The 24,164-nt window shown below is 40.2% G+C and overlaps 1 pseudogene; it reads right to left on the reverse strand.

Annotated features, from left to right (window-relative positions):
* Positions 1-21,972: 21,972 nt before the first annotated feature.
* Positions 21,973-22,910, reverse strand: LOC105506435 (annotated as a pseudogene).
* Between the last annotated feature and the right edge of the window lie 1,254 nt (positions 22,911-24,164).

Raw genomic sequence — 24,164 nt, forward strand, 5'->3', positions numbered from 1 at the left:
GAAAGAGAGAAAGAGGAAGGAAGGAAGGAAGGAAGGAAGGAAGGAAGGAAGGAAGGAAGGAAGGAAGGAAGGAAGGAAGGAAGGAAGAAGGAACAGGAATGAGTCCAGGACTGCTCAAGCACGGGCAGATGTTCCTGCCTGGCTTCAACAGGCAAATGCACATATGACCTTTCACAGGGCTCTTCTTTTCCGTTCCTACAAACATCCCACCCAGAGGAGAATGACTGTCAAAAATCATTCTACAGTGACAGAGTTCATTCTCAGGGGATTAACAAAGCAGCCAGACCTCCAGCTCTTTCACTTCCTCCTCTTCCTCGATATCCATATGGTCACCATGGTTGGGAACCTGGGCATGATCATTCTAATTTGTCTGAACTCTCAGCTTCACACTTCCATGTACTACTTCCTCAGCAATCTGTCATTCTTGGATCTCTGCTACTCCTCCATTACTAACCCTAAGATGCTGGTGAACTTTGTGTCAAAGAAAAACATTACCTTTCATGCAGGGTACACGTCATAGTTCCACTTTTTCCTGGTTTTTGTCATTGCTGTTACATGCTGATGGTAAAGGCCTGTGACTACTATGTTGCCATCTGCTGCCCTTTGCTTTGCAAGATCATCATTTCTCATGCTACCTGCTCCCTGCTGGTGGCTGTGGTCTACACCATGGGACTCATTGTCTCCACAATAGAGACTGGCCTCATATTAAAACTGCCCTATTGTGAACTCCTCACCAGTCACAACTTCTGTGACATCGTCCCTCTCATGAAGCTCTCCTGATCTAGTACCTATGATGTTGAGATGGCAGTCTTCTTTTTTGCTAGATTCAACCTCAGAATCATGATCTTAACAGTTCTTGTTTCTTACACCTTCATTCTCCCCAGCATCCTCCACATCAGCTCCACTGAGGGCAGGTCCAAAGTCTTCAGCACCTGCAGCTTCCACCTTGCAGCTATGGAGATGTTCCATGGATAGACCGCATTCATGTACTTAAAACCCTCCACAACCAGTTCCCTGGCCCAGGAGAATGTGGCCTCTGTGTTCTATACCACAGTAATCTCCATGCTGAATCCCCTAATGTACAGCCTGAGAAACAAGGAGGTGAAAGCTGCTGTGCAGAAAACACTAAGGAGTAAGTTTTGTTGCAGATGTAATTATTTATCTTGAGTTGCCAATCAACCCAATATGATGTCAATATAGGAAAGAAGCTCTCTGGAGATTTACAAAACCATAAATGGCTTTCCTTCTAATTTTCTAGTGGTCATACTTCTAGCAGTCTTCTCAGATGCATTCCAGCTGTTCCTAAGAGTGCCCTCCAACATTGTCCCGCCTGTATCTCCAGGTGAGAATCGTTCTCATCTTAGAACCCATGTGAGTGTACACAGCCCTCATCTCCCACTGCTTCCTGTAAATTGCGGTAGAAGGAGACTTTCACAAGAAGTGCCGAAGAATTCTTCCCTTCCTATATTCAGAAAGCATACTCCTGGGAGTCCAGAAGCAAATTACTTTTTCTCAGTCCTCTCTCTTCCCTGGTTCTGACCAAATATTCCTTAGATATACTGACCCCAGCCACCCACCCCAGTCCTTCACCATAATGAATCCTTCCTCTTCCTTCTTTCCGTTCCGTATTTCCCTATCTCCTATCATCAGTTATCTCATTTCCACTCAGTATCTTCTAGTATCTCTGTATCTCAGTATCTTTAGTATCTCATTTCCACTCAGTATCTTCAAAAACTTCCTTGAGTGATGTTAAATAAAATTTTATCCCCATATGGAAAAATGTAAATAAGATCATTGATTCTTGAATATCAAGCTAGATCACTTACTAAAATGTCTGTTTGACTTTAATCTGAAACTCTTTAGTCAAATGTCCTGTGATCCTGTAGTATTTCAACTGATAAAGGGCAAGACATTTTACAACTTTATAAGGTAACAGTTTTGCATAAATTGGTAAGTCATTATAATTTGTATAGCTCAATAGAAGAGTTAACTCTAAAAGGAGTATGGTTGTACTGCTCTGTAGGACGTTAACCATTCACATATCTAACAAGTAATCTTATTTCAGCATGATTTTTCTAACTACGTGCAAGTATGTGTTTGATTTTGTAGACACATATATAAAATCTTGTAGGTATGTCCCCATATCTTAAATGCTCTTAGAACTAGCTTCTTTGTCTTCCTGGTGGCTGCCTCATTAATAAATGAAATGTAATTTTGACATATTCTAATAATGAATAAATATTTAAGAGCTGAGCTTTTTAAAATTCATAGTAATACTATGAATGGTTAACATGTATTGGATGCTTAATTCAAGCCAGATGTTACTGTTTATATGCTTTATCTCATTTAATTCTTAATGAAATAGATTCTGTTATTAACTAATTTTACAAACGAGGAAACTAAAATTTACAGAGATTGGTAATTTTCTGGCATTTACAAAAGTGATAGCCCCAGGAAGCAATCCAAATTGTCTTCCTCTAGTTACCAAATTCTTAGTCAACTGGTAATCCATTTCCTCTGAGCTTGTTGGTTTTGCCATAAACATGTACTTCAAATTTCAATAGCTCCTTAAAAATAACTTCAGATCTTTTCCTTCCACTGTCTGCCCACAACTTCCTCCCTTTAGAGATAGCTTCTTCCATATAATCAGGGCGGGAATACATTTCACTGCATTTACAAAAGTGATAGCCCCAGGAAGCAATCCAAATTGTCTTCCTCTAGTTACCAAATTCTTAGTCAACTGGTAATCCGTTTCCTCTGAGCTTGTTGGTTTTGCCATAAACATGTACTTCAAATTTCAATAGCTCCTTAAAAATAACTTCAGATCTTTTCCTTCCACTGTCTGCCCACAACTTCCTCCCTTTAGAGATAGCTTCTTCCATATAATCAGGGCGGGAATACATTTCACTGCAAAATTTTGTGTCTTGCATAAATAATTGTCTTCCTGCCCTCAAGGATGTATTTCTACATACTGCTGCCTACCCTATCACCCTGACCCACTAAGTCCAAAACATACAGGTTGACACTGGTGTGGCCCACATTTAAAGCAAGAGTTGACCCTTGTACTGTACTATATATTTTAAAATCAATTCATGCCATATCTTAATCAATCTTCACAATCCTGAAAGAGTGTATTATTTTTCTGTTTTACATAAAAGGAAACTGGGGCATATGTGACTTCTTTAACTCAAGTAGAGATCTTTTGCCTTTAAATTTCAAAGTTCATCATCTTTTCAATATTCTACCTGGCCAAGCTTCTCCTAACTTTTCCAGAAGACTTATGGGTATAAAAGAAAATTCTAACAATGATATTGAAACACTTTGGAAAAAGATTGGGGTCACAGAAATAAAGTTTGTGCTAAATGCAAGGCAGTTTGGAGGAATTAATCAGGGCCCAGAGCTAAACATCCCTGGGACAAAGAGTTCCATGAAGAGAAGCAATCCTAGTTGAGTCTTGTGTCTCCAGTTTCACCCCCAAAAAACAAAATGAAGGCCTTCAGTGCATTTTTTAAAAACTCAAACCAAATTCCACACCCATTCCAACTAAATGTGTGGCCTGGCCCCAAAGCACTCCCCTTCCCCACCACCTCCCACACTTCAGTAATGAGAGGACAGCATAAAACCACAGGGCTCCACTTATTCAGAGCCAGCACAGGGAGAGCATCCTGGCACCAGTCCCCGGTGAAGCCAGCATCTGCATCCTCATCCAGCGACCTACTGAAGAGCAAACCTCCCTATCATTATCAGTGTTCTGGCCCCAGCCTGGCAAGATACTGTAGTCCCTTCTTATCCCCATGGCTTTGCTTTCAGTTACCCACGGTCAACCATGGTCAGAAAATAGGTGAGTCCAGCACAGTAAGATAATTTGAGACAGAGAGACATTCACATGGCTTTTATTAAAGCATATTGTCATAATTGTTCTATTTTATTAGTTGTTATTATTGTTAGTCTCTTGCTGTGCCTTATTTACAAATTAAACTTTATTATAGGTATGTATGTATAGAAAAATACTATTCATATTTTCAGGCATGAAGTCTGGGAAGGTATCCCCTGCTGATAACAGAGGACTGCTGTATTTGGAGAATTGTCTTGTGCTCTTAGCGCTGATCTTCCCGAGACTGGAATTGCAAACATCCTCTCCCCAGAGCCAGCTGCCTGAAGCTGTTACATCCTCATTCTGCCTGTCCTGGGCTTGCAACCCACTGGCTCTGCACACTGCACACTCAGCAATATCACGTTCCTTACACATGCAATTGCAGAGCACACACTCTCCAGGTGCCCTGCTACCTCACCACACAGGCACCACCTCCAGGGGCTGAGCCAGGAGTGGCCCCTGGATCTGACAGTCATGCTCATAGCAGCAGGCTTCCCCTTGTTGCTGATGCCCTGATGTCACTGGTGGTCCACGTTTGAATTATCACCCACGGTTCGAAAAATCTGTGTCTGAAGCATGTATTTTGGAGACCAAAAAAGAAGGGACCAAACAAACTGTGAGAAAGTTAACATGAATTTTTATCGCCTCCATAATATTCAATGAAAGACCTAGAAATAAGCTATTTTATCTTCAGGTTTGTTTTTTATAACCTTGAAAAATAACATTTTTAATCGTACGGATCTTGGAATTTGGGCCACAATAATCCTTTCAGGGCTCAGAGCTTCAAAAGTTCTTAAGCGAGGCATTATTCTCTCGAGTGGCTTTCTGTTCCCCACCTCCAAAGCTCTGATTACACATGACTGGTGCCCAACACTGCCTGGCACACAGTATGTGCTGGATAAATGTGTCTTCTGTTTCTGCTCTACTTTCCTTTCCATCTCCTCATAAACCCCATCCAAACCATTATTACATGTATAATTTGGAGCTCTCAACTACATCCACTACAAAATCTTACTACAGAGAAAGTGGCGGAGCACAGATGATTCTCAGAGCAGTGAAACTACTCTGTATGATACACTAATGGTGGATACATGTCATCATACATTTGTCCAAACCCACAGAATGTACTATAGGCAGTGAGCCCTGTTGTAAATTACAGATGCTGGATGGTAATGTGGTGTCAGTGCAGCTTCATCAATTTCGTGACAAATGTACCACTCTGCTGGGGAATGATGATAGTGGGGGAGGCTGTGCATGTGTTGGGGTAGGGGGTATGTGGGAACTCTCTGTACTTCCCTCTCAATTTAGCTGTGACCTAAAACTGCTCTGAAAAAGAACAAACTCTTAAAAAAGAGAGAGAGAGAATGTGAAACAACAGCGAGCTGGGAGACCTGGCCCTCTTTTTTCTTGTGATGTGATTTGCATACTGAATTATCCGTGGAGGGAGCCCCAATCTCATGTCATCTGTTTTTTCACCACAAAATGAAGAATGCTTCAGCTCCTGTAGTTTCTCCTTGTGGGAAATGATAATGGGAAACCAATCCCAAAGGCTTTCTTCCTGTTCCTTCTCCTTTCCTTCAAGACCACCTCCAGCCTGCATCTAGGCTCAAAATCCAGGTCATAAATCCTCTAAAAGATGTCAGCTATCCCAGGTTAGATATCAACATCAAAACTATAAGAGCTTGATGCCAAAATGCAGGTTAGTTGATGCCACCCATGGCTGGCCTGTCTGGTTCAGTAGCTGTGTGGAAGGAGAACTCCCAGAGCAGAATCCAGAGTCAGTGCATTTGACTGGACTAGGGCAGATGGCAGAGTGCTGTTCCATTCCTTCCATGGCTCAGCAGGGCCCCACCAGAAAACCTGGGCACAGGAAGTGGCAGACAGTGCCTGCCAGATGCAAAAGTTTCTAAAGAAGTGAAGCGTGGTCTCCAGAAAATTCCTTATTGGTTGTGTTGCAGCTCTCATTCTCCATTCCTGCAGAGCACTGATGGAAAAGAGTGTTCTTGTTCCAGAGCTTCCTATCAGGAGTTCTTTCCCAGTAACTTCAGCAACAGGCAGGCTGCCTTCATGGTCATCCCGGGTAGGAACTTCCCAGTGACCACAAACATGATGAGACTGGTCAAGACAAGATAAATTCTGGTCTCCCACATTAGATCAGCAGTCTCAAGATTCTCATGCCATTAGATAGGCAGCAACAGAACATAACATTCTCTGCTTCATTTGAGTTTCTTTTATTCATCTTGTAATCTTTCTTCAAATGCTCAATGATCCCTAAATGTTTTCTCAAAACTAAGAATATCCTTAGTTTTCTCTAATTTCTCCTTCTGGGAAATGACTATAGACATTGATAGCCACTCAGTGGGCTTGGGTCATGCATGGAAACTGGAGGATGTCACTCATCGTGGTTCATGTGGGCTATTTTTTGGAGGAACACCAATTTCAGCATCTCTAGGTCTTTCCTTATAGGCTGGTAAGTCTCCCCAGAAAGGAGACCACAGTGTCCTAATTTATGGAGTAGAGATAAAGTGGCCTTAATAATGATGCCAGCCATATTAACAGAGTTCTGTGATTAACTCCAAGAGTTTCACATAATCCCTGTCTTTTGAGCTCAGTCCTCTTACCCTCAACTGTGCCTTGTATCCAGAGTCCAGGAGCCCTCTGATTCAAACTCCCTAAAGAGTAAATTTTAAGACTTCTGCCAGGCTTGGGAAGGGCAGAAAAATTGCAAAACTGTTTCTATGAGAAGGGAGGAAAAAGAAAAAAGAAAAAACATGTGATAATATTTCCACAACTTTTCTGGAATGTTAGCTGTAAGTAGCAAGTTACTGAAAGTCTCTAAGCATCAGTTACTCTGTCTGTTAAATGGGAAAAGAGAACTCACTTGTCACTGGTGTGCAACTCAAGAAGTGGCTCCCTTTTATGTTCTTACCTATTATATAGTACTTCAAAAATAAATTTTACTAAATTGAATTTCAAATATAAAACTTCATATTTCCTTTAGAAAGGAAGGAAATCAACTGAAAAGAAGTGTCTGACGCTAAGAAAAGTGCTTTCCATAAATTACATACATTCATGTAACAGCCATATGAGACTGGCATTATTCCTATTTTACAAGGACCTAAACTGAGTTTAGGTAAAATAATTAGCTCCAATACATCTGGTTAGTAAAAGAGCAGAGCTACAAACTCATGCCTACTATATCTGAGAAAAGTATGCTATTATCAGTATACCAGGCTGAAATATAACCAAACTTATAACAGATTAAAAATTATAACTGATTAGTAGGTTGTGGTTATAATAAGGTGGGATCCAGGCAATAATTAGCTCTCTTGTTCTCAGATAAATTAAGATGATACAGCAATATGATTCAGTGCAAAAATATAGGTTTTAAGGCCAGTCCAAGCTGCTTCAAACTCTAACTCCCTCATTTACTGTGAGAACGATGATGAACCCTGCTAGGTAGTAGGATTTCTTATGCAAAGTCAAAGGCATTGGCAGTGTCAGTGTTCCAAGGGAGACATAGACTCTCAAACAAAAGCCAACACTGAGAAAGATAGCCGTACATAGATTGAGGAGGGAAAAGCGAGCCTCCCTCTGTACCTGGACTTTGAGACAGACATATTCAAGTGAGACTTTAAATATTGATTCCAAATGATGGAAGCAGCCACCATAGAACACATGACCCAGCCTCAGCCACTTGGATGCTTCCACTCAAGACCATGTCTCTGCAGAAATGTAGAGTTCATAATGGAGAAGGCAGAGGCAACATGTTCCAGCAACAGCTCTGGAGTGTGGTGAGATTTGGGGGTGGGGCTGCTGCCAGCAGTGCTCAGCTGCCTGTGGAGGTGGTGTTGATAGTGCCCGTCAGCATCCTGACAGTTTCTGTGGTGTGACTTGGCTGTGTTTCCAGCTGTCTGCCTTCTCCTGAATCCTGCCTGTTCTCAAACCTAGCTCTTTCCAATAGCCCATTTCCTTCCAATACACTCCCATCTTGTGCGACTTAACCAGCATCATATACAGTTGTTTGCACCTAAGAACCCTGACTGGTTACAGTGGAAGCTGGCCTGGCACAGGGCTGAGAAAGGAGTGGGAGGATGCCAGTGTCCAGGCTGTGCAGCAGCTCTCTCGTGCCCCAGGGGTTTCCCTTAAACCCCATATGTCATCGCCTTAGTGGTGGGGTGACAGATCGTCCTTTTGCTTCCCACACACAAAAAACAACTGTGCTCTGTTTGGATGTATTTAAACCTTCCAGGATGCTTTTGATAGAGTTTGAGGAAAAAAATGGATTAAAAGATCAAATTCTAAAGACGGCCATTCTTCATCTGCTCACACCTAAAATTCTTTGTGGGATTCTTAAGCTCTTTATCATTGTAAGATATGCACACATACACTCCTGCACTCTAGAGTGTATGTAATGCAGGAATACAATGTAGGAACAAAAAAGGTAAAATGCGGGAATTTCAAGTGTCTAAATCAATGTCTATCCAGCTCAAGATACAGAATATTTCCAACACATCAGAAGATTCCTTCATCCCCTCCCCGGTCTTTTCTATCTTCTATCACATACAGTTACTTTTCCCTGTCCTTGAACTTTAAATAAATGGAGCCATTTAATACATAGTTTTTTATGCCTGGCTCCTTATGTCTGTGAGCATCATCCATGTTGGGTGATGCAGTAGATCATTCCTTCTTATTGCTTCACCTACACTAAGTGTAAATATGTCATTTATTTATCCATCTGCTGTTGACAACAATGGGTATTTCTTAAAAGAGTAAGTCTTTATCGAAGCATAAGGGAAAAGAGCTAATGCATGTTTGGTTTAATACCTACGTAATGGATTAATAGCTGCAGCAAACCACCCGGACACACATTTACCTATGTAAAAAACCTGCACATCCTGCACACATACCCCCAAACTTAAAAATAAAATAAAATAAAAAGAGTAAGTCAAACTTTGATGCTTTCATTATGATAGAAATGTTTAACTGATATATATATATCTATCAGTTGAACATTTTCTGGATAGTTTTGTAAAATAATAGCCATCAGTTAATCCACTAAATTTGTTATTGCTTATTAAATCTAATGACGTAGTTATTAATTTAATGTTTAATTAAAATGAAAGTAGTTGGCATTTAGATTTTAAAAGGTCTATGTTATGACAAAGATCTATTTTTCATTGGCTATGTTTTACAGGTTAATGGCTATTGAGGTGCCTTATGTAATCAATACAGGGAGTAGTTTATTGTCCATTTTATAAAATTGGAGATCTGATTTTAATTATAAAATAATTATTGCTTATTGTATATGATATATCTTTTTACTTTTATGACAGATCATTGATATATTTTTATTTGACACTAAATTTCCCCTCAGACACCATGTCTCATTATAGCATTGTTACTATAGAAATACACAGTCAGGTTTATGTTATGCTGGAAACATACTGCTATGAGTCCTGAATGATGAGTGGAAGCTGACCAGTAGAGGAGAGGGCAGACCTTTCCAGACAGAGGAATGACCAGAGTCCCAAACCCTACATATTTGGGGAAAAGGAAGTGATATTAGGAGATGAATCACTGAGTGTGTAAAGAGGTTGATAGAATATTTGGGGCAGAGGAAAGGTAACGGGGACAATCAGTCCCCATTCAGCACTCTGAGGGTAGAACTAATGGAGAAATAAGATACAGCAGTTGGAAGGAGATCAAAAGAGGAGATTTAATGTGGATAAAAGTTGATTGGAAGGCAGGCTGGATCTGCAGCTAATAGAATTCTCTAATGCCTTCTAATGCCACAGAGTAATTTTTACAAACCCAGCTATCATCACTTCCCTACAAATTGGGCAAGAGCACGTCACATGCTCAGTTTGGTCTCCCAGTCCAGCAGTCTGGAGCATAACAACCCCTTTAGAAAGAGTGAGGAAGGAAATGTGAGCAAGAAAGAATTATTTTCATTCTATGTTCCCCTAGGGCATGCAAAGACAGGTTTCCAGTCAAAGAGGAATGGAATCAACTGCTTTAAACCAAAGATCAGCCCCTTCCCAGGATTTATTTGCACAAAGTCGTATTTCCTCTATGGACCGACATAGAAACATGAATCTCACGTACATGCATAGCCACAAGTAAAAACTTGTTCCCAACATTCTAGAAATATAACTCAAATCTCCTTGTGTTTGAGTGCAAAATATTTAATTTTTTAAAACCCCAAAGAAGTAAATAGAAAGTTTAAAAACATAGCTTCCCCTCAATCCATCTATTTTCCTGTACTAGTCAGTGATATGAACTGCGATTGGGAGCTCAGGGTATTTGGGCATAATTTTTCTAGATAGTTTAACAAAATGTTTATCAAATCAAAAACACTTCAGAGACATCCTACCCTATTTGGGATGTCTCTGGGAGCTGTATCACAAGCCTTCTTGACCTGTAGATAACTTTGAGAAAGAGAAACACTCCTCTGAAGCAATTCACCAGCACTTCCAACTTAGGATGAGATTCCTGAATTCAGATCATGGACAAGAAACTCTACTCCACCATTCTTTCCTTAAGCAAGCAGAGAAGAGAGATGTGTAACTGCTGATCATAATCTTCATCTTTCCTTTGAGCCTCTATCCTACAGCCTGGTAAAGTAGGTGAATATACCCACACTGGCCAGACAAGAGCTTGGAAATGGATCTTTTGGTTCCACAGCTCAGCTTTCTGGTGCAGAATCTACAGAACAGAATAAATCCATATGGTTTACAGTGTTGTCAGTGGGATGTAGGAAAATCACAGGGTTAGTACAGGGCTAGTAAAGGAGGCACCATTACAACGTGTAGGCTGAAGTGGACAAGGAGAGAGCTGCGTGGGAGGGCCACTTGGCATGAATGTGACTCCTGGTGGATGGATGCGGTCCATAGCACTCCCACAGGAAGAGGACGGAGGAATAAATATCCTGCCTTGCTCTTTTCTTTCCTTGCATTGTTCACTAAGACAAAGAGCAAGAAAGTCTGTTAATGCAGTTCAGATCAGCCAGACTCCCAGGGGACGTGCAGGATGGAAAAGTGCAGAGACTGCATTTGAATGTCAGACAGAGGGCAATCAGCATAGTCAGAAACACAGCCCTACAAATGAGGCCCAAATGGATAGGACAAGTAAAACGATAAAATGTAGGCCACCCAACTATCTCAGGCATATGGAACAGGAGGCCGGGAGCAGCATGAAGACATCCAAGTCCTCCAGGGGGGTGGGATCTGTTGAAAACTGCTAGTTTTCATCAGAAATGGAACAGGGCCAGGGTAAGTGGGACAGAGTCAGTGGTTGTAGCTCTAAATGTCTGGGAAGAGCAAAGACGGAGGAAGCAAGGATATCACTAACAGGAAAACGGGCCTCTTTTCCATTCTAAGGAGAAATAATTGATTCCAATGGGCAAAACCAAACCCTTACCCAACAAATAGAAACTAAAAATATAGATAAGTATACCAAACAAAGGAAAAACTCAAGGGACAAAAAAATTCAAATGAAATGCCGTTTGGATTTGGGGAGGTGGGTTTCACTAACATCACAGCAGCAACCTAAAAACATTTGTCAGCTGGGAGCTGTACCACATCCTTTCAGTGTCCCCACTATGTTCCCTCATCAGATTTTTTTTTTTGAGATGGAGTCTCACTCTCTCACCCAGGCTGGAATGCAGCGGTGCAATCTCAGCTCACTGCAACCTCCGCTTCCAAGGTTCAAGCAATTCTCCTGCCTCAGCCTCCCCAGTAGCTGAGTATTACAGGCATAAGCTACCATGCTCGGCTAACTTTTGTTGTATTTTTTAGTAGAGACAGGGTTTCGCCTTGTTGGCCAGGCTGGTCTTGAACTCCTGACCTCAAGTGATTCGCCCACCTCACCCTCCCAAAGTTCTGAGATTACAGGCGTGAGCCACTATGTCTGGCCTCTTACCAGATTTTTATGCACAACAGCTTCAAGTAAGTTTCCACAAAATTCAAACAACTGTTCCTGCTTCTCTTTTCCAGAGAGCTTGCCTCAGGGTGCTAAAGTGTGGTTTACCCACACAGGAGATGTAAAACTACTTGGAAATTTGCACTTCATTGGAGGCAACCCAGAAGGAATGACCGATTAGTGTGAAGGCACAAATATTCTAGCCCCACTACCACTGACAAGGACAACTCCAGCATGTGAGCTGAACTGAATTTAGAGCTTCTAAATCATACATAACTGGTAGATATGTATTCTTTTATATCTATGGTATATTTCTTAAAATTCAGACTTTGAGCAGGAGCAAAGCCTAAAAACCCTTTAAGAGCCCAGAAAAGCAAGATGCCACCTACAAAAATAGAAAGAGGTAAGAGAAAAGTGAGAGCAAGTTCCCAGCACCCTAAAGAAAAATCTAGCTTGATTGACTGCAGAATCCCTTTCCAACTCACTGGCTATGTTCCCCTCCTTTCCATACATGATCAAGTGGGATCCCCAGTTCCTTCACCAAAAGGAAAGAGATTTTGAATTAGGAATAAATCCTTTGGACAGTGTTTATATTACAATGTGTCATTTCTATATATATAGTTCTCCCAGCAAAGATGAGCTCAATTTTTCTTCTTCTTTTTTTTTTTTTTTTGAGAGGAGTCTCGCTCTGTCACCCAGGCTGGAGTGCAGTGGCGGATCTCCACTCACTGCAAGCTCCACCTCCCGGGTTCCCGCCATTCTCCTGCCTCAGCCTCCTGAGTAGCAGGCACTACAGGCGCCTGCCACCTCGCCTGGCTAATTTTTTGTATTTTTTAGTAGAGACAGGGTTTCACCGTATTAGCCAGGATGGCCTCGATCTCCTGACCTCGTGATCCGCCCGTCTCGGCCTCCCAAAGTGCTGGGATTACAGGCGTGAGTCAATTTTTCTAAATAAAAAGTTAGGCAGTCCCTATGAAGTCCAAACTTAAAGTGCTCTTTCAGGTTTTGCTACATAGAGATACCTGTTTTCTGAGAACCCTAATCGACTGCTAGATAAAGATTATGAAGATGAGAACTGACCAAAAAAAAAAAAAAAATTTAAGTAGAAAAAAAATTTAAATGGAATCTCCACTTTTTATAAAGTGCTGCCCTAATGAGGCTAATTTCTGACTGTGTGCACTACACTTCCCACTTGTACCTGAGTACCTTTAGGAAATAATCCTCATTCAGAGATAAAGAAGACAGAGGGGTAGATGTAGAATGAACTCTCAAGAACAGAGAGCAACCACTGTGGGAAGTATGGGCCATTCACCTATATTTTGAGATGCTATCTATTCTCTTTGAATGTGTTTAAATTCATGGGTTCAGGAAATCAAACATGGCCTTGTAAAAAAAATAATTTTCTCAACCTCCTAGACTCTTCATTCTTTCACCAACTAAATAGTTATTAAGCATCCATGGCCAGTCACTCTTCCAAGCAATGTTTAGGTAACCATGCCCTCAATTAATTTATATTCTTCATCTATGTATCTATACTTTCACCAATACCACATTGTCTTCAATAATATAGCTTCGTCGTCAGTGTTGAAATCAAGTGGTATCAGTCTTCTGACTTTATTCTTCTTCTTCAGAATTGTGTTGGCTACTCCGACTTTTCTCCCTTTCCATATAACTTTCTCAATCAGCTTGCTGATATAAATAAAATAACTTGCTGGGATTTTGATTGTGATTGCATTGAATATATAAATCAGTTGGAAGGAACTTAAATCTTAGCAATGTTGCATCTTTCTATTCATGAACATGGAATAGCTCTTTATTTATGTAGATCTTTCATTTGTTTCATCAGAGTTGCATAGTTTTCCTCATATAGATTTTGTACATATTTTGTTATTTATTCCTAAACACTTCGAGTGTTAATGTGAATGGTTTTGTGTTTTTAACTTCAAATTCCACTTCTCCATTTGCTGGCATACATGAAAACAATTAACTTTTTATATTTTTTTCTATTTTTACATTAACCTTGTCTTCTGAAACTCGTTATAATTGCTTATCGATTCCATGGGAATTTTTATGTTCATTCTTTGCGATTTTCAACACAGACATTTATGTCAACTGCAAACAAAGTTTTATTTCTTCCTTCCTAATCTGTATACTGTTTACATCATTTTCTTTTACTAATGCATTATACAGGACTTCCAATACCATGTTACATGGGAGTGGTGAGAAGCAGCATCCTGTCTTTGTTCTGATTGTAGGAGGAAAGCACCTAGTTTCTCACCAATACATATGATGCTATCAGTAGGTTTTTTTGTAGAGGTTCTTTATCAGATACAAAAATTCCCCTCTATTCGTAGTTTTTCAGGAAGTTCTTTCGTGAATGCGTGTGGGATTTTGTCAAGTGCTTTTTGTGTATCTATTGATAAGATCCTGTCTTTTTTTTCTTCTTTAAACTTCTCTGGTCTTAATGAAGCATTTTATATTGATTCTATCTTTTTCTCCTTTGTTAGCAGATCAATTATATTTTTAAAAAATTAGTGGGTACTCTAAAGTTTGCAGTGTGCATTTACAACTGATATAAGTCTGCTTTCAAATAACACCATATCACGTCCTGGGTAGTGCAGGTACTTTATAACAGAGTATTCCCAATCCCTCCCTTCCATCCCTTATAACATTGCTGTTATTTATTTTACCTGTTCATAAGCTATGGTTACCTAATATGTTGGTGCTATTATCATTTTAGCAATCATTTCTCTGTTAGATTAATTAAGACTAAGAAAAACAAAGGAATTTATTCCCCCTCTAACGACTTCCCTTTTTTTAATGTAGATCTTAGTTTAGGATCTACATCTTCTTTCTGAAGAACTCCTTTCCTGCATGACAGTTGTACCAGCAACAAATTCTCTCCGCTTTTGTTTGTCCAAAAAAGTTTTCACCTAACTCTTCATTACTTTTGAAGGATAATGTCACCAGATACAAAACTCTAGATTGGTGAATTGTTGTTGTTGCTGTTGTTTTTCCAGCGCTTTAAATATGTTACTTCACTCTCTTCTTGCTTGCATGGCTTCTGAATAGAAGTCTAATGTAACTCCTATCCTTATTCTTTTATAGATAAGATAAGTAAGATGGGTATTTTTCCTCTGGCTTCTGTCAATATTTTTTTCGTTGTCTGGTTTTCTGCCATTTGAATATGATATGGCTAGGTGTAGACTTTTTAATATTTATCCTGCTCACTGTTCAGTGAGGTTCTCAGATCTATAGTTTTGATGTCTGTCATTAATTTTAGAAAATTCTTAGCCATTATTATTTTAAATATTTCTTCCTGATTTCTTCTTTTTTTCTCTCTCTTCTAGTATTTTTATTATGCATATGTCATGCCTTTTATAATTGTCCCACAATTCTTGCGTATTCTGTTCCATTTTTTTCATTCTATTTTCTCTTGACATTTCTGTTTGGGAAATGTCAGTTAACATATCTTTAGGACCACTGATGCTTTCCTGTACCATATTCAGTCTACTTATGAGTCCATCAAAGGCATTTTTCATTTATCTTGCAGTGGTTTTTGTTTTTTTAAGCATTTCCTTTTGATTCTTTCTTAGAGTTTCCATCTCTCTGCTTACATTGCTCATCTATTCTTGCCAGATGTCTGCTATTTTTATTAAAGTCCTGAGAGTATTAATCATAGCTGTTTTAAATTCCCCGTCTGATATTTCCAATATCCTCCCTTATATCTTAGTATGGTTGCTTGTTTTGTCTGTTTACTGTTTGTGGTAGCTGTAGGTGTCTAAAACCTCAACTTTCTCTAGTACCTTCTTGACTCCTCTTGTTGTCTCAGGATTTCCCTAGAAACTCTCTTAAGTAGAGTCTGAGCCGTGCTCTAACCCCCTGTTTTTATAAAGGAGATTAATGGATGTGATAGTAAAGTGTGGGCGGGAGGCAAAACATTCTCTATTGCTATGATTATGTCTCGGCCTTTTAGTTGGCCTATTCCCTGGGGCTGTGACCTTCACAAGTGCTTCTCAGCTTTTCCTTTTTTTTTTTTTTTTTTTTTTTGAGACGGAGTCTTGCTCTGTCGCCCGGGCTGGAGTGCAGTGGCCGGATCTCAGCTCACTACAAGCTCCGCCTCCCGGGTTCATGCCATTCTCCTGCCTCAGCCTCCCGAGTAGCTGGGACTACAGGCGCTGCCACCTCGCCCGGCTAGTTTTTTGTATTTTTAGTAGAGACGGGGTTTCACCAGGTTAGCCAGAATGGTCTCGATCTCCTGACCTCGTGATCCGCCCGTCTCGGCCTCCCAAAGTGCTGGGATTACAGGCTTGAGCCACCGCGCCCGGCCATTATGTGAGACAGAAAGACTAGAGGGAACAGGAGGGGACTGAAGTTGAGAATTTTACTTCCCCAATATTGCGTAGACTGAAGTATGGTTTTCTGGGAAGTCAAGTGAGAACAAAAAGCTCTGAGTGTATTTTGAAATGGTTCCTTTTCCCCTCTGCCTGTCCAACACTAGAGGAAATAGTCTCTGATCTTCACCATGAGAACACAGTGGGGCTCCTGGAGGTAGAATGCCCAATCATGTGGGGACACCCCCACCAAGACTGGGTTCCCTGGAGATTTTACCTTTCAAGGTGGTCCGCACTCCGACTCCAGCAATTCATCAACTACCTCTCAAGTGTTCTGTGTTCATATAGCCATGTGCACACATGCATACTAACTCCAGTAGCTTCTGCTCTGGATAAGCTGTTATTCTCTTCTCACTTCTTTCTACAGTTTTCAGGGAGTCAGTTTGTTCCATGACCTCAATTATCTGATGGCTCTAAGAAAAGTGGTTGATTTTCAGTTTGTTTAGCTTTTTACTCGTGAGGATAAGAGTTATAACTTCCAACCTCTTTGAGCTCAAACCATCTCTTATTTTTTAAAATAGATATATAAGTTAATACATAAATGTTTGTTGAATTGAAAATGTTTGCCATTCTGGCATCTTAAGCACTCAATGTCTCTTCCTCCAGGACAGCAACAATCAACAATCAAGCAAAGATACAGGTGATCAAATCATGGGGTAGAGATGGAAAATCAGAAGAAATCAAAATGTTGCCAGAGTTGAAATTACCATGGGTTAGCTGTGTTGCTTCCTCTCGTCTCCTCTCTCCTCTTCTGTCCTGTTCATTCTCTAACCCATGCCTCTTCTGTGTTTGATTTCTCTTCTTGTTGCCTAATAATGTCCTGTGCTCCCTCCTCTTTAAGTCATCACCATTGGAAGATACAACCCTAAATCCCCTTTTACTAAATTTCAAAACAAAAAAGGGTCTCTAAATATATAAATATGTAGGTAGATAGATAGAAGGTACAGAGATATGCTTGTATATGCCTATTCTATTTCTGGGAATAGTTGCATCCAGGAGGAAGAACATAAGCATAGGAGAACTGACATGAAAGGAAACCTTATTTCTACTGTATAATTTTTTGTACTGTTTAATTTTTTACCATGACATGTATTCTCAAGAAAAATATATTCCTTCTTAAGTGGAAGCTGTTAATCACCCACCCATAATCTTGTTTTGTTTTGTTTTGTTTTGTTTTTTGTTTTGAGACGAGTCTCGCTCTGTTGCCCAGGCTGGAGTGCAGTGGCGCAATCTCTGTTCACTGCAAGCTCTGCCTCCCAGTTCACACCGTTCTCCTGCCCCAGCATCCTGAGTAACTGGGACTACAGGTGCCTGCCACCACGCCTGGCTAATTTTTTTGTATTTTTAGTAGAGACAGGGTTTCACGGTGTTAGCCAGGATAGTTTCGATTTCCTGACTTTGTGATCCACCTGCCTCAGCCTCCCAAAGTTCTGGGATTACAGGGATGAGCCACTGTGCCGGCCCACCCACGCATAATCTAATTACTGCCTTCTGCAGAAGAAAATAAATCCTACAGCAACGTCTTATTCAACAGTGAAAGCCTTAATGCCTTTACCCTAAGTTCAGAAACAAGACAGGGATATCCATTCTCATCTCTATTCATCATTGTGTTGGAAGTCTTAGACAGGACAATGAAAAACATTAAATAAATAAAAGTATAAAGACCATTAAGGAAGAATCAAACCTGTCCTTATTTGCAGATTACATGAGTATGTGTAGAAAAAATAAAGTACAAATTTTTATTTTCTCTTTTGTCAAGTTTAGTTAACAATTCACAAAGTTGCTAGATACAAATTCAATTTACAAAAAACAACCGTGTTATTACATACTACTAATAAACTATTGAAAATTAAATTTTAAAAAGTTATTTAAAATAAAGTGAAAGGTATGAAAGTTATGAAATTCCACTTTGAAACAAGACAAGCATGTCTGTTTTCCTCATCACTATTCACCATTGTAATGGGAGAATACAGCACTTTGGCTGCAAATCAACTTCTCTCAAATTAGTCCCACTAAATTATTGTCACTTGATCTTCAAATACACACATACAAATACAGCCAATACAATTCAGGGAGGAGAGAAGGTCTGTCAATAAATGATGCTGATGCAACTTAACACCTTTATGAAAGCAGTAAAACTTACTACCGCATACCATAACATGATAACTGATTTAAAATTGATCTAAAATCTAAATATTAAAGGAAAAATCATGAAGCTTTCAAAGGAAAACCTGAGAATGACTTTGTGACTATGTAGTAGAAAAAATTAAACAGAACAAAGCATGAACAGTAAAAGTGGACAAATGAACTTTATTAAAATTAAAATATCATTATCAAGGGACATAATTAATGAGTGGTCATGGGGAAAGCCAGAGACTGAGTAAAGATAACTGCAATGTGTGTGTCTGAAAAAGCACTCATATCCAGAATATACTTTTCAAAAAACTCTAATCAATAAGAAAAAAGACTAACAACAATTTTTTTTTTTTTTTTTAGATGGAGTCTCGCTCTGTTGCCCAGGCTGGAGTGCAGTGGCGCGATCTTGTCTCACTGCAACCTCCGCCTCCCGGGTTCACGCCATTCTCCTGCCTCAGCCTCCTGAGTAGCTGGGACTACCGGCGCCCGCCACCATGCCCAGCTAATTTTTTTGTATTTTTAATAGAGATGAGGTTTCACCATGTTAGCCAGGAGGGTCTCAATCTCCTGATCTCTTGATCTGCCCACCTCAGTCTCCCAAAGTGCTGGGATTACAGGCGTGAGCCACTGCACCTAGCCACAGCACTATTTTTAAGTGGCCAAATGACTTGAACAGGCATTTCACAAATGGTGATGTCCAAATAGCTAATGAACATATAAAAAGTGCCCAACAAGGCTGAGTGTGGTGGCTCACACCTGTAATCCCAACACTTTGGGAGGCCGAGATGAGAGGATCACTTGAGCCCAGGTATTTGAGAACAACCTGGATAACCCAGTGAGCCCTTATCTCTACAAAAAGTAGAAAAAGTGGCCAGGTGTGGTGGCAAGTACCTATAGTTCTCATTGCTCAGGAGGCTGAGACAGGAAGATAGCTTGAGCCCAGGAATTCAAAGCTCCAGTGAGCCATGATCACACCACTGCACTCCAGCCTGGCAACAGAGCAAGACTTTGCCTCTTAAGAAAAGGTCAGGAGTTCAAGGCCAGCCTGGCCAACATAGTGAAACCCCGTCTCTACTAAAAATACAAAAATTAGCCAGGCGTGGTGGCAGGCTCCTGTTATCCCAGCTACTCGGGAGGCTAAGGCAGGAGAATTGCTTGAACCTGGAAGTTGGAGGTTGCAATGAGCCGAGATAATGCCACTGCACTCCAGCCTGGGCAATAGAGCAAGACTCCATCTAAAAAAAAAAAAAAATCACTATTTATCAGGGGAATATTTAAAAGACTAAAGCAATGTTGTAATACACACCCAATGGAGTAACTAAAATGAAAAATCTGAAAATAAAGATGAAGAGTATCCTTTTCTGGAATTTGCTGATGGGAGTGCAAATCAGTCCAAATATTTTGGAAGACAATTTGATAGCATTTAGAAGCCTAAACATATGCCTACCTTGTGACCCATAAAATCTACATCTAGGTATATACTCAAACAAAATAAGTGTATATTTCCAGCAAAATACATGTTCAAGAATGTTTATAGGCTGGGCATGGTGGCTCATGCCTGTAATCCCAGCACTTTGGGAGGCCGAGGCGGGAGGATCACGAGGTCAGAAGTTCGAGACCAGCCTGGGCAACATGGTGCAACCCTGTCTCTACTAAAAATACAAAAATTAGCTGGGCGTGGTGGCAGGTGCCTGTAATCCCATCTACTCAGGAGGCTGAGGCAGGAGAATCATTTCAACCCGGGAGGTGGAGGTTGCAGTGAACCGAGATCATGCCATTGCACTCCAGCCTGGACAACAGTGTGAGACTACATCTCAAAAAAAAAAAAAAAAAAAAAAAGCTTATAACGGCTTTATTAATAATATGTAGAAATTGAAAACAAGGCAAATATCCATAAAGAAGATATTGGTAAGTAAATTGCTCTACATTCATACAATGGAATACTAAAATAAACAGCAATAACAAAGAAAATTGTTATGGATGAATCTCACATGACTCTCTATGTTAAGTGAAACATAAAAAAGTAAATGCACTATTTAACATTTATATGAAGTTCAAGTATGAGAAAAATGAAACTGTGATGATAAAGTAAGAATGTGGATATTTCCAGGAAGAGCATGAGGAGTAGTAATTGCTGGGACAGGGGGGGCAGGAGTACCCTAAAATGATAAAAATCTTCTATATTTTCGTTTGGGTGGAGGCATGTATTCAAAGCCTTATAAATGTGAAAAAAAATTCGCCAAGCAGTTAATGTTCATGCACCTCAGTGTAAAATTTATATTTCAATTAAGAAGGAGTAGGATGTTTTGATTCTCCACCACTCCCACTGCACCGTCAATCCATGTGTCTTGAATTTAATAATCATTCCTCTCCTTTAGCATCAAAATGCAATCCTACCCTACACTTTCATTTCCTTAATTATATCCTAATTAAACTAAAAGATTTCAAATGAAAAAAAGCGAAACATTAATCCAAACTTTCCCTTTTTCTAATAGAAGATAACTTTCCAAAGTTTGTAAATTAAACTATCTTCCAGACAGTTCACATGCCATGACTTCTGAAAGAATTGTTACCATTACTAATGTATTCAGATCAAAAAAATTATTCTTCTCATTCTTTATACAAAGTTGTACTTCCACTTACCCAGTGCTGTGAATATATGACCTCTTCTAAGACCACCATCCCTTCCCTTTATGCCTTATTGTTATTAATAGGAGGTCACAGATATACACAATGTCTTCAATATATAATGACAATTGCCTCCCCTAACAACTAGTTGGTTGCTGTGGTTCTAATGGCTCACTTATCCAGAGCTGTCTATTACTCATTTACATTATTCAGACCCTTGAGGTGGGGCTCCAAATTCTGCCTCCATTAATCTTCAGATAAAGAATGAAGCTTGTATCTAACAAACTTAACTCCCTCAAATCTGTTTATCTCTCCCTTAGAAGGCCTTCTATTGTAAGTCTTGACTCAAGGCTCTACACCATCTCTGTGGGCACCATCTTTGATTCTATAAGGAACCTAACCTACTTCTCACTCACACACCCCAAAATTCTTTAACAATTTCACTTATCTTTTTGTCAAGACCACATCAACCACATTTTTCACTTCCAACACTCTTGCAAAAATGTTATTCCAAAAATTAACCCTTGAAGCATTGCATGACATCACTATGAATATAATTAGATTTCTTTAAATGCAAAAAAAAGAAAAAACAATTTCAAATGAAATCAGTCAGGGAAATGATGGAACAAGGAAATGTAGCTGAAGAAAAGCATGCAGATTGTATTAAAATTCAAGAGCCCGGACTCCAGTTTCAGCTCTGGCACCAGGTACATGTGCGTCCTTTGGCAGCCTACAGCATATTTATGAGTGTGATGTGTTACATGAGGAGACTGGAGTAAATGATTTCATAAGCCTATTCAAGATTAAACCCTGTATAACAGTAGAAACGCTTCTCATAAAATAACAGTTGGAATAGTTGGGGTGGATAAGCAGTGCAGGGAGTAAGTGCACTTAAGAATAAAAGTTAAAATTTTTCTCTAAGTATGGGAGAGAAAGAACTGGCATTTGTTCCCTCACTGAAACAAGAAAAGAAACCCCCTGATTAACAAAGGTTTGGATTCTCTTTCCCATTCATTTTTAAGAGACTAATTTTCTGCAAAAGGTTCTCCTCAGGGCAACTTTGACATCTTTATTCCTCAGACTGTAGATTAATGGGTTAATCTACGCGGGCATCACAGCAGTATAAAAAATGGAGAACACATTCCCTGGTCCAGGGGTAGAATAGAAGGTGGTTTGAGGTACATGAAAGCACCTGACCCAAAGAAAAGCGATACCACAATTATGTGGGAACTGCAGATACTGAAGGCTTTAGACCTGCCCTCTGTGGAGCTAATGTGGAGAATGCTGGAAAGAATAAAACCATAAGAGATAAAAATTGTGACAATTGGCACCCCAATGCCAATGGTCACAATAATAAAAACCACCAGCAAATTTATGTAAAAGCTGTTGCAGGAGAGCTCAAGGAGAGGAAGGATGTCACACATATAGTGATTGACAAGGCTGTCTCCACAAAAGGACATAAACATTATGTTTCCCATATGAGTCACAGCCCCAAAAACCCCCATCCCATAGACACCCAGCAAAAGGAGCAAACACATCTGGGGAGACATGGTGACCGTGTACAACAGTGGGTTACGGATGGCCACGTGGCGGTCATACGCCATCACTGATAGAATGTAGGATTCAGAAAAGACAAAGAAACAGAAGAAAAAACACTGAGTCATACACCCTGCATAGGAAATGATGTTCTTCTTTGAGACAAAACTCTTCCGCATTTTAGGGGCGAGGGTAGTGGAATGACTAAAATCTATGAAGGACAAGTTGAAGAGGAAAAAGTACATGGGAATATGCAGGTGAGAGTTGAGCCCTGTCAGGGTTATCAAGCCCAGGTTCCCCACCACCGTGACCACGTAGAAACCTAGAAATAGGAGGAAGAGGGGGATCTGCAGTCCCGGCTGGTCGGTTAAGCCTGAGAGGATAAACTCTGTCACGGAGGAGGAGTTCTTGGCAGGCATTCTCCTCTAGGACTGTCTGTGAGAGAAAAAGAAGGAGTCACTCAGAAAGAGAGAAAGGCTACACACACTGGGAAGTTAATGGAAATTAAGGGAGTGGGAGGGAGAAGAAAAGAAACATTTACTGAGCACTAACTATGGAATAGGTGCTGTTCTAAATGCTGTGTGGCATTACACTCATCCCCGTTCCACAGATGAGGACGCTCAGCCTGGGCTACCTGCACAAAGTTCCAGGACTACAGAGTTGCAGCAGCCGGAGAGCTCTGTGGTCTGGCTCCCCTGGTCTGAGCTTTTTTTGGTGGGGGTGGGGGGCGGGGCAGGGGTAAAGGCTTTATTTTCCACTGTATATTCTCAATGCTTATTTGGTTTTTAGTTTAGTTTAGTTTTTTTTTTTTAACACAAATTAACAATTTAAAACTTGTAATTAAATGATACTCAATTACAGAGGAAAATATCCACAGTGTTATAGAAAAAAAAAATACCAATGGACACAGGAAATATTGTCAACATGACTCATCAGTAAATAAATGCAGATTGAAGGTAGGAACAATAATATGAGTTAGTGTGAGCTTCACAGGAACTCGAAATTACTCCTCTTATCTTCTAACAGTTGACACTGAGCCTTCAGTGACAAGCCAGGGCTCTGACAGCTGAGAGTGGTCTGAGCTTTCTTTTAACCACTCTGCTGTGGCACCCAGTGGCTCAGAGAGGCACTCACCCCCTTCAGCTTGGAGCCACGGTGCTGCTCTCTACTGCCTGTTGCCCATCTCTTTCACAGAAATCCAGTGGCCCTGCTGAAAAGAACGTGACAACTTGGAGCCCAGGCCCCTCTGCTTCTGCTTCTCCACTTTGAGAATCTTTATTCTCTTTGAGAATCTTGGTTCTCTTGCAGAGCTGAAGAAAACGATCTCTGATTGTGACTTTGTCCCAAGGCTTCTGCCCAGCTGCCAGAAATGAGACAGCAGTCTTTCCTAACACCGTGGATAACAGGCATCTGGAGAGTTTTATTCTGGAGTAGAGACCTCAGAGTAGGTAACAGAGGCTCCCTCAGAACCATCGCCAGAGACCACCTTCCCTAAGGAAAATAAAATGTTTGTTTACACTCTTGATCATACTTTTCTTTCATTAGGTTGAAATACCTATTCTTTCATTCAGGTTACATCTTTTTAAGCACAATTAAGGACAAGGCACTATGGGAAAAACCAATGCTTGCTACCTTGTATTAAGCACTTACTGTATACCAAACACTGTATCCAA

Source organism: Colobus angolensis, unplaced genomic scaffold (genome assembly GCF_000951035.1).
Source record: "Colobus angolensis palliatus isolate OR3802 unplaced genomic scaffold, Cang.pa_1.0 Scaffold137, whole genome shotgun sequence".
Taxonomy (NCBI): Eukaryota; Metazoa; Chordata; class Mammalia; order Primates; family Cercopithecidae; genus Colobus; species Colobus angolensis.